Here is a 16,184-nt window from a genome sequence, read left to right as displayed (position 1 = left end):
TAACATGTAACCTTATGCAAGAACATATGCAATATTGCCTAGAAATAACGTTTGAGAATAGTGCATTTGCTTGAATTAAAACTATGCACATCACTCATAATGCATTCTGTATCACACAAACTACCTTCATAAAATCCATATTGATATAGAAGTAGATTTTGTGGCCTTGCTTTCCTAATATTCATTGTTGGCTTGGATTTGCCCTAAAAATAAACCAACCTCAATGCCAGCACTTGCACCTTTACTCTTTTACTAATGTACATGCACTGAAAAGCTCCCCAATTAATAAATTAACATGGGTTCTGTTACCATCATGTCCCTTATATTCTATTATTCTACTGCCTATTCTACGTATTCCTAAATGCAAACTAAAGCAGATAAGAATTTTTTTTTTATATATATTATTGGGCATAATCAATTAAGTGCTAGATTTTGGCCACAAAAAAAAACAAAACAAAAAAAAGACAAAAACAAAACCTACGGTATTTAATAATAAAAAAAAAACACCTTTTTTTGGTGGGCAACATGATCCCACGATGGGGGGGGATCAGTCTACATGCAGCCATCTGCCGAGGGGGTGCATATATAGGGGTAGTATAGAGTAGTGCAGTGCGTTCAGGGTAAGGGGTAATGTAGTGTGTACTGTAGTGCAATGAGGGCAGAGAGCAGGTGCAGGGCTAATGTAATGTTGTGCAATAGGTGCAGGGCAAGTTGTAGTGTAGTGCGTGCAACAAGCGGGTGCAAAGTGAGCGGTAGTGTAGTGCAGTGTTAGGGGCAATGCAGTGTAGTATAGTATAGTGCAGTGTGTGCAGGAAGTGGGTGCAAGGTTAGTGTAGAGTAGTGCAGTGTTTGCGGGGAACGGTTGCAAGGTGGGCGGTAGTATAGTGTAGTGTGTGCGGGAGCGGGTACAGGTTAGGGGAAGTGTAGTGTGTGGGAAGGGGGTGCAGGGTGAGGTGTAATACCTGTGCCCGGATACTGGAGAAGATAGGACTTTGAGAAACGTAGGAGGAGGACAACGTTGCAGAAGGTGAGCAATTAAGATTATTGGAAACCTCCAAATGCTTAATTAGTCATTGGGGGTGGGGTTCCAAAGCAAGCCCTGACAATTTGTCCTTAACATATGGATTTTAGGAAAACTAGCCGTACCCCGCCCCCCCCACCAAATTTTTTTTATATATACCATGGGGTATATATTCCCCATGGTATTATATATACCATGGGGAATAGCGGCTCCGCAGGAGACTGGGCACAAAAGTAAAAAGCTTTAGGACTACCTGGTGTGCACTGGCTCCTCCCCCCATGACCCTCCTCCAAGCCTCAGTTAGGACACTGTGCCCGGACGAGCGTACACAATAAGGAAGGATTTTGAATCCCGGGTAAGACTCATACCAGCCACACCAATCACACCGTACAACTTGTGATTTGAACCCAGTTAACAGCATAACAGAGGAGCCTCTGAAAAGATGGCTCACAACAATAATAACCCGATTTTTGTAACAATAACTATGTACAAGTATTGCAGACAATCCGCACTTGGGATGGGCGCCCAGCATCCACTACGGACTATGAGAAATAGAATTATCGGTAAGTAAATTCTTATTTTCTCTAACGTCCTAGTGGATGCTGGGGACTCCGAAAGGACCATGGGGATTATACCAAAGCTCCCAAACGGGTGGGAGAGTGCGGATGACTCTGCAGCACCGAATGAGAGAACTCCAGGTCCTCCTCAGCCAGGGTATCAAATTTGTAGAATTTTGCAAACGTATTTGCCCCTGACCAAGTAGCTGCTCGGCAAAGTTGTAAAGCCGAGACCCCTCGGGCAGCCGCCCAAGATGAGCCCACTTTCCGTGTGGAATGGGCTTTTACAGATTTTGGCTGTGGCAGGCCTGCCACAGAATGTGCAAGCTGAATTGTACTACAAATCCAACGAGCAATCGTCTGCTTAGAAGCAGGAGCACCCAGCTTGTTGGGTGCATACAGGATAAACAGCGAGTCAGATTTTCTGACTCCAGCCGTCCTGGAAACATATATTTTCAGGGCCCTGACTACGTCCAGCAACTTGGAATCCTCCAAGTCCCTAGTAGCCGCAGGCACCACAATAGGCTGGTTTAAGTGAAATGCTGAAACCACCTTAGGGAGAAATTGAGGACGAGTCCTCAATTCTGCCCTGTCCGTATGAAAAATTAGGTAAGGGCTTTTATAGGATAAAGCCGCCAATTCTGATACACGCCTGGCTGAAGCCAGGGCTAACAGCATTACCACTTTCCATGTGAGATATTTTAAGTCCACAGTGGTGAGTGGTTCAAACCAATGTGATTTTAGGAATCCCAAAACTACATTGAGATCCCAAGGTGCCACTGGAGGCACAAAAGGAGGCTGTATATGCAGTACCCCCTTGACAAACGTCTGAACTTCAGGAACTGAAGCTAGTTCTTTTTGGAAGAATATTGACAGGGCCTAAATTTGAACCTTAATGGACCCTAATTTGAGGCCCATAGACAGTCCTGTTTGCAGGAAATGCAGGAATCGACCCAGTTGAAATTCCTCTGTAGGGGCCTTCCTGGCCTCACACCACGCAACATATTTACGCCAAATACGGTGATAATGTTGCACAGTTACATCCTTCCTGGCTTTGATCAGGGTAGGGATGACTTCATCTGGAATGCCTTTTTCCTTCAGGATCCGGCGTTCAACCGCCATGCAGTCAAACGCAGCCGCGGTAAGTCTTGGAACAGACATGGTCCCTGCTGGAGCAGGTCCTTTCTTAGAGGTAGAGGCCACGGGTCTTCAGTGAGCATCTCTTGAATTTCCGGGTACCAAGTCCTTCTTGGCCAATCCGGAGCCACGAGTATAGTCTTTACACCTCTCCTTCTTATGATTCTCAGTACCTTGGGTATGAGAGGCAGAGGAGGGAACACATATACTGACTGGTACACCCACGGTGTTACCAGAGCGTCCACAGCTATTGCCTGAGGGTCCCTTGACCTGGCGCAATATCTGTCCAGTTTTTTGTTGAGGCGGGACGCCATCATGTCCACCTTTGGTTTTTCCCAACGGTTCACAATCATGTGGAAGACTTCTGGGTGAAGTCCCCACTCCCCCGGGTGAAGATCGTGTCTGCTGAGGAAGTCTGCTTCCCAGTTGTCCACTCCCGGAATGAACACTGCTGACAGTGCTATCACATGATTTTCCGCCCAGCGAAGAATCCTTGCAACTTCCGTCATTGCCCTCCTGCTTCTTGTGCCGCCCTGTCTGTTTACGTGGGCGACTGCCGTGATGTTGTCCGACTGGATCAACACCGGCTGACCCTGAAGCAGAGGCCTTGCCTGACTTAGGGCATTGTAAATGGCCCTTAGTTCCAGGATATTTATGTGAAGTGACGTTTCCATGCTTGACCACAAGCCCTGGAAAAAAATTTTCTCCCTGTGTGACTGCTCCCCAGCCTCTCAGGCTGGCATCCGTGGTCACCAGGACCCAATCCTGAATGCCGAATCTGCGGCCCTCTAGGAGATGAGCACTCTGTAACCACCACAGGAGAGACACCCTTGTCCTTGGAGACAGGGTTATCCGCTGATGCATCTGAAGATGCGATCCGGACCATTTGTCCAGCAGATCCCACTGAAAAGTTCTTGCGTGGAATCTGCCGAATGGAATCGCTTCGTAAGAAGCCACCATCTTTCCCAGGACCCTTGTGCATTGATGCACTGACACTTGGCCTGGTCTTAGGAGGTTCCTGACTAGGTCGGATAACTCCCTGGCTTTCTCCTCCGGGAGAAACACCTTTTTCTGTACTGTGTCCAGAATCATCCCTAGGAACAGCAGACGTGTCGTCGGAATCAGCTGCGATTTTGAGATAGTGCTACTCCGACCTCTAACTGTTCTCTGGACCTTGCACTTATCAGGAGATCGTCCAAGTAAGGGATAATTAAGACGCCTTTTCTTCGAAGAAGAATCATCATTTCGGCCATTACCTTGGTAAAGACCCGGGGTGCCGTGGACAATCCAAACGGCAGCGTCTGAAACTGATAGTGACAGTTCTGTACCACAAACCTGAGGTACCCTTGGTGAGAAGGGCAAATTGGGACATGGAGGTAAGCATCCTTGATGTCCAGAGACACCATATAGTTCCCTTCTTCCAGGTTCGCTATCACTGCTCTGAGTGACTCCATCTTGAACTTGAACCTTTTTATGTAAGTGTTCAAGGATTTCAGATTTAAAATGGGTCTCACCGAGCCGTCCGGCTTCGGTACCACAAACAGCGTGGAATAATACCCCTTTCCCTGTTGTAGGAGGGGTACCTTGATTATCACCTGCTGGGAATACAGCTTGTGAATGGCTTCCAATACCGCCTCCCTGTCGGGGGGAGACGTTGGTAAAGCAGACTTCAGGAACCGGCGAGGGGGAGACGTCTCGAATTCCAATTTGTACCCTTGAGATACTACCTGCAGGATCCAGGGGTCCACTTGCGAGTGAGCCCACTGCGCGCTGAAATTCTTGAGACGGGCCCCCACCGTGCCTGAGTCCGCTTGTAAGGCCCCAGCGTCATGCTGAGGACTTGGCAGAAGCGGGGGAGGGCTTCTGTTCGTGGGAAGAGGCTGTCTGCTGCAGTCTTTTTCCCCTTCCTCTGCCCCGGGGCAGATATGAGTGGCCTTTTGCACGCTTGCCCTTATGGGGACGAAAGGACTGAGCCTGAAAAGATGGTATCTTTTTCTGCTGAGAGGTGACCTGGGGTAAAAAGGTGGATTTCCCAGCCGTTGCCACCAGGTCCGATAGACCGACCCCAAATAACTCCTCCCCTTTATACGGCAATACTTCCATATGCCGTTTGGAATCCGCATCACCTGACCACTGTCGCGTCCATAACCCTCTTCTGGCAGAAATGGACATCGCACTTACTCTTGATGCCAGAGTGCAAATATCCCTCTGTGCATCTCGCATATATAGAAATGCATCCTTTAAATGCTCTATAGTCAATAATATATTGTCCCTGTCCAGGGTATCAATATTTTCAGTCAGGGAATCCGACCAAGCCACCCCAGCACTGCACATCCAGGCTGAGGCGATTGCTGGTCGCAGTATAATACCAGTATGTGTGTATATACTTTTTAGGATATTTTCCAGCTTCCTATCAGCTGGTTCCTTGAGGGCGGCCGTATCAGGAGACGGTAACGCCACTTGTTTTGATAAGCGTGTGAGCGCCTTATCTACCCCTAGGGGGTGTTTCCCAACGTGCCCTAACCTCTGGCGGGAAAGGGTATAATGCCAATAATTTTTTAGAAATTAGCAGTTTTTTATCGGGGGAAACCCACGCTTCATCACACACCTCATTTAATTCATCTGATTCAGGAAAAACTACGGGTAGTTTTTTCACACCCCACATAATACCCTTTTTTGTGGTACTTGTAGTATCAGAAATGTTCAAAACCTCCTTCATTGCCGTGATCATGTAACACGCCCTACTGGAAAATACGTTTGTTTCCTCACCGTCGACACTGGAGTCAGTGTCCGTGTCAGTGTCTGTATCGACCTGAGGTAACGGGCGTTTTATAGCCCCTGACAGTGTTTGAGACGCCTGTACAGGTATTAACTGATTTGCCGGCTGTCTCATGTCGTCAACAGTCTTTTGTAAAGTGCTGACACTATCACGTCATTCTTTCCATAAGACCATCCAGTCAGGTGTCGACTCCCTAGGGGGTGACATCACTAACACAGGCAATTGCTCCGCCTCCACACCATTTTCCTCCTCATACATGTCGACACAACGTACCGACACACAGCACACACACAGGGAATGCTCTGATAGAGGACAGGACCCCACTAGCCCTTTGGGGAGACAGAGGGAGAGTTTGCCAGCACACACCAGAGCGCTATATATATATATATATATATATATATATATATATATATATATATGGATAACCTTATATAAGTGTTTCTCTAACGTCCTAGTGGATGCTGGGGACTCCGAAAGGACCATGGGGAATAGCGGCTCCACAGGAGACTGGGCACAAAAGTAAAAAGCTTTAGGACTCAAAAAGAAAAATAATCAGAAGCCCAAGGCGCAAATACACTTCTGCAGCTAAACGACAAAAAAGTGGGCCACCTCACCCACATAAACAAACATATAAAACAAGAAAAAGTCGAAATATAGCGCTCAGTGTGATTCCATTTGATATACTTAGAGTTCATAAATGTCCATGTAGGAATATCAACTTCATTGGTCAATCTTGCTGTTGAAATGTGGATCGGAACTTCTGCTTCACAAGTAGACTCAAGACAATATGGAATAAAAGCAGAGATAACAGATCATGGTGCAGTATATCCTTATGGAATATAAAGTTGATATTATGTCTGATGGCAATAAATTCTTTGTCTATTGAATGGCGTACCCCACTCACAAGAAAGATAGTAAGAATCCGCTCATAAAGGTATCTTTAACTCTACCATAGTACACGGATCGTAACAGGGAATGCGTACCGTTACTCACTCTGGAATTGGCGTAGATCCTCACGTAGCGGTTTCTTTTCTCGTCACTCCATAAAATAAATATGCTGGTGGCAATGAATACTAATAAAAAACTTTTTATTGTTATAAAAAACAGGGGACCACAAATGGCTCGGGGCGGAACATGTGATAACTGGTGAGCCGTCGGCCGAAAACGGCAACTACCAGCAAGTTCTAAAAACACAGAATTCCAGCCTCAAGGGAGCAAGTGTGTATAAATCCTCCTGTATATCTTATTCCAACGCGTTTCTACCCAGTGAATGGGTCTTTTTCAAGGAAGAAGATTGATCTCATGAATAATTCTATTTAAATAACACAACAGGAAGTGATGTCAAACTAAGCCAATTGGGTAATCATGTGGGTTACCTAGGCAACGTGTCTCCACGTGTACCCAGAATCCCACATGGTAATTAAATTGGCCGTGATCCCTTGAGGCTAGAATTCTGTGTTTTTAGAACTTGCTGGTAGTTGCCGTTTTCGGCCGACGGCTCACCAGTTATCACATGTTCCGCCCCGAGCCATTTGTGGTCCCCTGTTTTTTATAACAATAAAAAGTTTTTTATTAGTATTCATTGCCACCAGCATATTTATTTTATGGAGTGACGAGAAAAGAAACCGCTACGTGAGGATCTACGCCAATTCCAGAGTGAGTAACGGTACGCATTCCCTGTTACGATCCGTGTACTATGGTAGAGTTAAAGATACCTTTATGAGCGGATTCTTACTATCTTTCTTGTGAGTGGGGTACGCCATTCAATAGACAAAGAATTTATTGCCATCAGACATAATATCAACTTTATATTCCATAAGGATATACTGCACCATGATCTGTTATCTCTGCTTTTATTCCATATTGTCTTGAGTCTACTTGTGAAGCAGAAGTTCCGATCCACATTTCAACAGCAAGATTGACCAATGAAGTTGATATTCCTACATGGACATTTATGAACTCTAAGTATATCAAATGGAATCACACTGAGCGCTATATTTCGACTTTTTCTTGTTTTATATGTTTGTTTATGTGGGTGAGGTGGCCCACTTTTTTGTCGTTTAGCTGCAGAAGTGTATTTGCGCCTTGGGCTTCTGATTATTTTTCTTTTTGAATCATTTGTATACACTTATATCAGTAGCCTAGGCTGCAATATGTTCCATCATAGGACCAAACGAAGTGGTTTGGTGGATACTGTCTTTGAAAGCAATTCTGTCCTAGATTTGGAGGATGAGACTTTGGAGAATATTATGAGCAAATTGGAGAAAATACTCCAAAAAGAAAATCGCATCTGGTGGGAAACTGTCACACTAGAGAAATATCTCATGTTAAAATTAATTCCGAAGGGCCTACAGATCCAAAAACAGGCTTCCTTCACCGACATGAGTGACTATTTCTCCACCAAATGGGATAGTATCCTTAAAACATGCTCTTTTTCATTAATGGAATTGATCATCCAAGAACGGAGAAAGGAGGCAGATTCCTTAGACGCACAAATTAAGTCGTTGGAACCCCTCCTTGTTCCGTTTAAAAATCTGGATGAGTTTAAAAGTATGGAAGATACGATTACAAATAGAATTAAGAAAAGTGAAAGAGATATCATACAACGTAAAATGAAAAAATTAGCACGTGACAAATCAATTGCTGAATCCATTTCTATTCCAACTGTAGCTGGCCAGCCTAAGGGGCAGGCTGTATTAAACCCCGGATTAAAGACATCAGATGTTGTTTCGGGGGCCACACAGAAATGGAAAAGAAATAAAACTAAGACGTATCAAAATACCGATTATCATCAGGGTAATTACAGTGAAAGAGCTCGATACAATAATAAGGGCCATTATGAGGCTCAAATAGTTAACACTCCCCTTAGGTCGACTAATCCCCATCCAAAACAGTCTATGTCTTTTCAAAGGAAATCACGAACCTATTACCCGAAATACCAACCAAAAAAAGTAGATTGGGAAATGGGCGGTCGTTACCAGAATAGGTTTGCAGAAAGGGACAATTATTCTACTCCGGTTGTGACTCATAACAGATATGAGGCTTTGACAGAACAGACACGATCACAGGATTTTTTAGATGCACGAGGGGGCAGTTGGAGGAACCGTTGGTAACCCTAGATCGCTTACCATCAAAAAAACCTTTCATTAAAAGAAGGCGGGGGAAAAGAGGAGGGATTAGAAGGAGAAATAGAAAATCTATGTCTAAAAAAATCCACGACATGAGCTCCCAAAGCCCTGCAGGAGATGTCATTACCAAGATCTTCAATTTGAGTGATCACATATTGGATGACGATGAGATTTCAGTCTTAAAGAAAGGTTTAAAATTCTGTCCGTCAAATGAAATTAACTTTTTCAATCTGTATATTGATATTCAAAAGTTTGTGCGCAAACTATCCCTAAAAAAGTTTTTTGCCACAAGTAGTATACAATCAGAACAGATTAACAATAAAAATATTCAGTTTAAAAAACAATCCCACTTTAACCCCAGTCATGTTAAAGGCTGTTTTGTGGATGCATTCCACAAGATAGTTAATGAAGAGTTTAAAGCTCTGGAGAGTAATGTTCCTGCCTATAGACATAATCTCTCTAAAAATGAACGAGATGCTATTGATAGACTTAAGAAAAATGAGTCTATCATTATTAAACCTGCCGACAAGGGGGGGGGGGTTGTAGTAATGAATAGGTCCATGTATGTAAAAGAGGCAATGCGCCAATTAAAGGATGGCGTTACATACAAGAAATTAAGATCAGACCCGTCTGTAAAAGTTTTGAATGGACTTAGAGATCTCGTTAAGGAATATTCTGTAAATGGGACACTTGATAAAAACACCTCAGAATTTCTAGTAAATGAGGAATATACAGTACCGGTCTTGTACTTGCTGCCAAAGGTCCACAAGGACGAACAGCACCCTCCAGGCCGCCCTATAGTGGCTGGCACTAATTCCATTACCGCAAATATGTCACACTACATAGACTTCCAGTTGCAGCCTTTTGTATTGGAGGGCCGCTCACATCTCAAAGATACACGAGATGTTTTGAACAAACTGAAAGAAGTAAAATGGGAGAGTGATATGTGGCTGGTTACGGGTGACGTTACGTCCTTGTATACGGTGATTAAACATACCGATGGACTAAAGGCAGTTGAACAGACCCTTGTGACAGCAGACATACAAGATGATCTTCGGGACTTTATTCTCAAAGGAATCTCTTTTATTTTATCCAATAATTATTTTAATTTTGATGGAGAATATTATAATCAGGAGGTCGGGACCGCCATGGGGACCAGGTTCGCCCCCAGCTATGCAAACCTTTTCATGTCCAGATGGGAGGATGCCTCAGTGTGGGGTGGTCATGGTTGGGGGTTGAACCTGGTCCAATGGTGGCGATATATAGACGACGTCCTGTTTATATGGAAGGGGGATGTGAACACCCTTGGTGATTTCTGTTTTTATTTAAACAGTAATGATTTAGGCATCAATTTGACTTTTAATTGGAGCAATTCTATGGTAAATTTTTTGGATTTGAACATATACATCTTGGATAATCGAATTGAATCTACGGTCTATATTAAGCCTACAGATTCTAATACATACATTAGCACTAAGAGTAATCATTTACCCCAGTGGCTTAAGAATGTACCAGAGGGTCAATTTACTCGTCTGAGACGAAATTGCTCAGAAAATCAAAAGTATTTGATAGAGGCACAGACCATGAAAAAGAAATTCATTCAGAAAGGTTACAAGCCTCTCCCCTTACAAGAATCAATCGAAAAAATTTCTGAGATTGATAGGGAAACCCTACTGAGTACTGGAATTCTGTGTTTTTAGAACTTGCTGGTAGTTGCCGTTTTCGGCCGACGGCTCACCAGTTATCACATGTTCCGCCCCGAGCCATTTGTGGTCCCCTGTTTTTTATAACAATAAAAAGTTTTTTATTAGTATTCATTGCCACCAGCATATTTATTTTATGGAGTGACGAGAAAAGAAACCGCTACGTGAGGATCTACGCCAATTCCAGAGTGAGTAACGGTACGCATTCCCTGTTACGATCCGTGTACTATGGTAGAGTTAAAGATACCTTTATGAGCGGATTCTTACTATCTTTCTTGTGAGTGGGGTACGCCATTCAATAGACAAAGAATTTATTGCCATCAGACATAATATCAACTTTATATTCCATAAGGATATACTGCACCATGATCTGTTATCTCTGCTTTTATTCCATATTGTCTTGAGTCTACTTGTGAAGCAGAAGTTCCGATCCACATTTCAACAGCAAGATTGACCAATGAAGTTGATATTCCTACATGGACATTTATGAACTCTAAGTATATCAAATGGAATCACACTGAGCGCTATATTTCGACTTTTTCTTGTTTTATATGTTTGTTTATGTGGGTGAGGTGGCCCACTTTTTTGTCGTTTAGCTGCAGAAGTGTATTTGCGCCTTGGGCTTCTGATTATTTTTCTTTTTGAATCATTTGTATACACTTATATCAGTAGCCTAGGCTGCAATATGTTCCATCATAGGACCAAACGAAGTGGTTTGGTGGATACTGTCTTTGAAAGCAATTCTGTCCTAGATTTGGAGGATGAGACCTTGGAGAATATTATGAGCAAATTGGAGAAAATACTCCAAAAAGAAAATCGCATCTGGTGGGAAACTGTCACACTAGAGAAATATCTCATGTTAAAATTAATTCCGAAGGGCCTACAGATCCAAAAACAGGCTTCCTTCACCGACATGAGTGACTATTTCTCCACCAAATGGGATAGTATCCTTAAAACATGCTCTTTTTCATTAATGGAATTGATCATCCAAGAACGGAGAAAGGAGGCAGATTCCTTAGACGCACAAATTAAGTCGTTGGAACCCCTCCTTGTTCCGTTTAAAAATCTGGATGAGTTTAAAAGTATGGAAGATACGATTACAAATAGAATTAAGAAAAGTGAAAGAGATATCATACAACGTAAAATGAAAAAATTAGCACGTGACAAATCAATTGCTGAATCCATTTCTATTCCAACTGTAGCTGGCCAGCCTAAGGGGCAGGCTGTATTAAACCCCGGATTAAAGACATCAGATGTTGTTTCGGGGGCCACACAGAAATGGAAAAGAAATAAAACTAAGACGTATCAAAATACCGATTATCATCAGGGTAATTACAGTGAAAGAGCTCGATACAATAATAAGGGCCATTATGAGGCTCAAATAGTTAACACTCCCCTTAGGTCGACTAATCCCCATCCAAAACAGTCTATGTCTTTTCAAAGGAAATCACGAACCTATTACCCGAAATACCAACCGAAAAAAGTAGATTGGGAAATGGGCGGTCGTTACCAGAATAGGTTTGCAGAAAGGGACAATTATTCTACTCCGGTTGTGACTCATAACAGATATGAGGCTTTGACAGAACAGACACGATCACAGGATTTTTTAGATGCACGAGGGGGCAGTTGGAGGAACCGTTGGTAACCCTAGATCGCTTACCATCAAAAAAACCTTTCATTAAAAGAAGGCGGGGGAAAAGAGGAGGGATTAGAAGGAGAAATAGAAAATCTATGTCTAAAAAAATCCACGACATGAGCTCCCAAAGCCCTGCAGGAGATGTCATTACCAAGATCTTCAATTTGAGTGATCACATATTGGATGACGATGAGATTTCAGTCTTAAAGAAAGGTTTAAAATTCTGTCCGTCAAATGAAATTAACTTTTTCAATCTGTATATTGATATTCAAAAGTTTGTGCGCAAACTATCCCTAAAAAAGTTTTTTGCCACAAGTAGTATACAATCAGAACAGATTAACAATAAAAATATTCAGTTTAAAAAACAATCCCACTTTAACCCCAGTCATGTTAAAGGCTGTTTTGTGGATGCATTCCACAAGATAGTTAATGAAGAGTTTAAAGCTCTGGAGAGTAATGTTCCTGCCTATAGACATAATCTCTCTAAAAATGAACGAGATGCTATTGATAGACTTAAGAAAAATGAGTCTATCATTATTAAACCTGCCGACAAGGGGGGGGGGGTTGTAGTAATGAATAGGTCCATGTATGTAAAAGAGGCAATGCGCCAATTAAAGGATGGCGTTACATACAAGAAATTAAGATCAGACCCGTCTGTAAAAGTTTTGAATGGACTTAGAGATCTCGTTAAGGAATATTCTGTAAATGGGACACTTGATAAAAACACCTCAGAATTTCTAGTAAATGAGGAATATACAGTACCGGTCTTGTACTTGCTGCCAAAGGTCCACAAGGACGAACAGCACCCTCCAGGCCGCCCTATAGTGGCTGGCACTAATTCCATTACCGCAAATATGTCACACTACATAGACTTCCAGTTGCAGCCTTTTGTATTGGAGGGCCGCTCACATCTCAAAGATACACGAGATGTTTTGAACAAACTGAAAGAAGTAAAATGGGAGAGTGATATGTGGCTGGTTACGGGTGACGTTACGTCCTTGTATACGGTGATTAAACATACCGATGGACTAAAGGCAGTTGAACAGACCCTTGTGACAGCAGACATACAAGATGATCTTCGGGACTTTATTCTCAAAGGAATCTCTTTTATTTTATCCAATAATTATTTTAATTTTGATGGAGAATATTATAATCAGGAGGTCGGGACCGCCATGGGGACCAGGTTCGCCCCCAGCTATGCAAACCTTTTCATGTCCAGATGGGAGGATGCCTCAGTGTGGGGTGGTCATGGTTGGGGGTTGAACCTGGTCCAATGGTGGCGATATATAGACGACGTCCTGTTTATATGGAAGGGGGATGTGAACACCCTTGGTGATTTCTGTTTTTATTTAAACAGTAATGATTTAGGCATCAATTTGACTTTTAATTGGAGCAATTCTATGGTAAATTTTTTGGATTTGAACATATACATCTTGGATAATCGAATTGAATCTACGGTCTATATTAAGCCTACAGATTCTAATACATACATTAGCACTAAGAGTAATCATTTACCCCAGTGGCTTAAGAATGTACCAGAGGGTCAATTTACTCGTCTGAGACGAAATTGCTCAGAAAATCAAAAGTATTTGATAGAGGCACAGACCATGAAAAAGAAATTAATTCAGAAAGGTTACAAGCCTCTCCCCTTACAAGAATCAATCGAAAAAATTTCTGAGATTGATAGGGAAACCCTACTGAGTACTAAAATCAAAGAACCTAAACAAGATACATCACAACCGAAAATAGCTTTCATTACACAATTTAATGGTTTCCATAAACAAATTGAAAGGGTGTTCAAGAAAAACTGGTATCTCCTTAAAAGGGATCCAGTTCTGTTTTCCATTTTGCCTGAGAAACCTAAATTTATTTATACTAGAGCACCCAATTTGAAGGACAAATTGACGGCAAGTGCATACATAGAGAAACCTTTAGGAGGCACTATAAGAAATCAAGGCTTCCACAGGTGCGGAGAATGTAGCATGTGCAAGAGTTGTCCCGCTAAAACAAGGAAATTGGATTCCTTCATCTGGAATGAGAAGGAATATAAAGTACAACAATTTATAACTTGTAATAGCAAATATGCTGTTTATGCAATACAATGTTCATGTAAAAAACTTTATATAGGCAAAACTAGTAGAGTGTTAAAAATCAGGTGGGCAGAACATGTCCGTAACATACGTAAGGGCCTTGTAACACACCCCTTCTCGCTCCATTTTAAAGAGGTTCATAATTGCTCCACAGATCATATTGTCTCTTTTTGGGGTATAGAGTTATCTAAAGATCTATGGCGTACTAACGACAGAGACAAAAGATTAGCCAAAAGCGAGATGAGATGGATTTTTAATTTGCAAACATTAGTCCCAAATGGTTTGAATCATGATTTTGAGTTACGGTGGTTTTTATAAGTTTTATAAGTTTTATACATTTATGTTACACAATTTCAGCTTCAAGTGGTTTTTATTTTATTTTATTTTATTTGGTTATCCCTTTATAGCAATGATCATCATCATTGTAACTAGGGTTAATAATCATGCTGCCATGGTGATTCGTCACTATGGCAACATGCCCAATTTATTCAGTGCCGTCAAATTAAGCCCAGGAAGTAAGCCTATAAGTGCGGTGCTTGGATGGCGGAAACACACAAGCACGGTGCTTGGAGGGCGGAAGTAGGTCCACATAACCCTCTATTTTGACATGTGGAGGACGGGCGGAAGTACGTGTAATTCACGGGCGGAAGTCCGTCAATCCAGGGCCGTTTGTATATGCGATCGGCGGACTCGTTTGTAACCATGGTGATGATCATGCACTGTTGCCATGGTGATTCGTCACTATGGTAACTTGATTAATTTCTTTACCGCCGCCAGAGTGGATTTAAAATCCAAAACCTATTAGTGTGGTGACTGGAGGGCGGAAGCACATAAGTATGGTGCTTGGAGGGCGGAAGTTGGACACCCGATCTGTGGAGGACGGGCGGAAGTACACGTGATGCGTGGGCGGAAGTCCGTCATTCCAGGGCCCCGTCTGTGCATGCGATCGGCGGGCGGAAGCCCGTGGATACGTCTTGTAACCATGGTGATAATCGGACATAGTGTTCTATTAGGAACACGGATGTCGTCACGGCCAATTTAATTACCATGTGGGATTCTGGGTACACGTGGAGACACGTTGCCTAGGTAACCCACATGATTACCCAATTGGCTTAGTTTGACATCACTTCCTGTTGTGTTATTTAAATAGAATTATTCATGAGATCAATCTTCTTCCTTGAAAAAGACCCATTCACTGGGTAGAAACGCGTTGGAATAAGATATACAGGAGGATTTATACACACTTGCTCCCTTGAGGCTGGAATTCTGTGTTTTTAGAACTTGCTGGTAGTTGCCGTTTTCGGCCGACGGCTCACCAGTTATCACATGTTCCGCCCCGAGCCATTTGTGGTCCCCTGTTTTTTATAACAATAAAAAGTTTTTTATTAGTATTCATTGCCACCAGCATATTTATTTTATGGAGTGACGAGAAAAGAAACCGCTACGTGAGGATCTACGCCAATTCCAGAGTGAGTAACGGTACGCATTCCCTGTTACGATCCGTGTACTATGGTAGAGTTAAAGATACCTTTATGAGCGGATTCTTACTATCTTTCTTGTGAGTGGGGTACGCCATTCAATAGACAAAGAATTTATTGCCATCAGACATAATATCAACTTTATATTCCATAAGGATATACTGCACCATGATCTGTTATCTCTGCTTTTATTCCATATTGTCTTGAGTCTACTTGTGAAGCAGAAGTTCCGATCCACATTTCAACAGCAAGATTGACCAATGAAGTTGATATTCCTACATGGACATTTATGAACTCTAAGTATATCAAATGGAATCACACTGAGCGCTATATTTCGACTTTTTCTTGTTTTATATGTTTGTTTATGTGGGTGAGGTGGCCCACTTTTTTGTCGTTTAGCTGCAGAAGTGTATTTGCGCCTTGGGCTTCTGATTATTTTTCTTTTTGAATCATTTGTATACACTTATATCAGTAGCCTAGGCTGCAATATGTTCCATCATAGGACCAAACGAAGTGGTTTGGTGGATACTGTCTTTGAAAGCAATTCTGTCCTAGATTTGGAGGATGAGACTTTGGAGAATATTATGAGCAAATTGGAGAAAATACTCCAAAAAGAAAATCGCATCTGGTGGGAAACTGTCACACTAGAGAAATA

General features: G+C 42.4%; 1 protein-coding gene across 2 annotated transcripts in view; it reads right to left on the bottom strand.

The window, feature by feature from the left end:
• Positions 1–16,184, bottom strand: part of NEIL3 (nei like DNA glycosylase 3) — a 201,888-nt gene that overhangs the window by 116,063 nt on the left and 69,641 nt on the right. The window lies entirely within an intron of this gene.

The sequence above is a fragment of the Pseudophryne corroboree genome, chromosome 1 (assembly GCF_028390025.1).
Source record: "Pseudophryne corroboree isolate aPseCor3 chromosome 1, aPseCor3.hap2, whole genome shotgun sequence".
In the NCBI taxonomy this organism is placed as follows: Eukaryota; Metazoa; Chordata; class Amphibia; order Anura; family Myobatrachidae; genus Pseudophryne; species Pseudophryne corroboree.
This window is presented reverse-complemented; position numbering and strand designations above follow the sequence as displayed.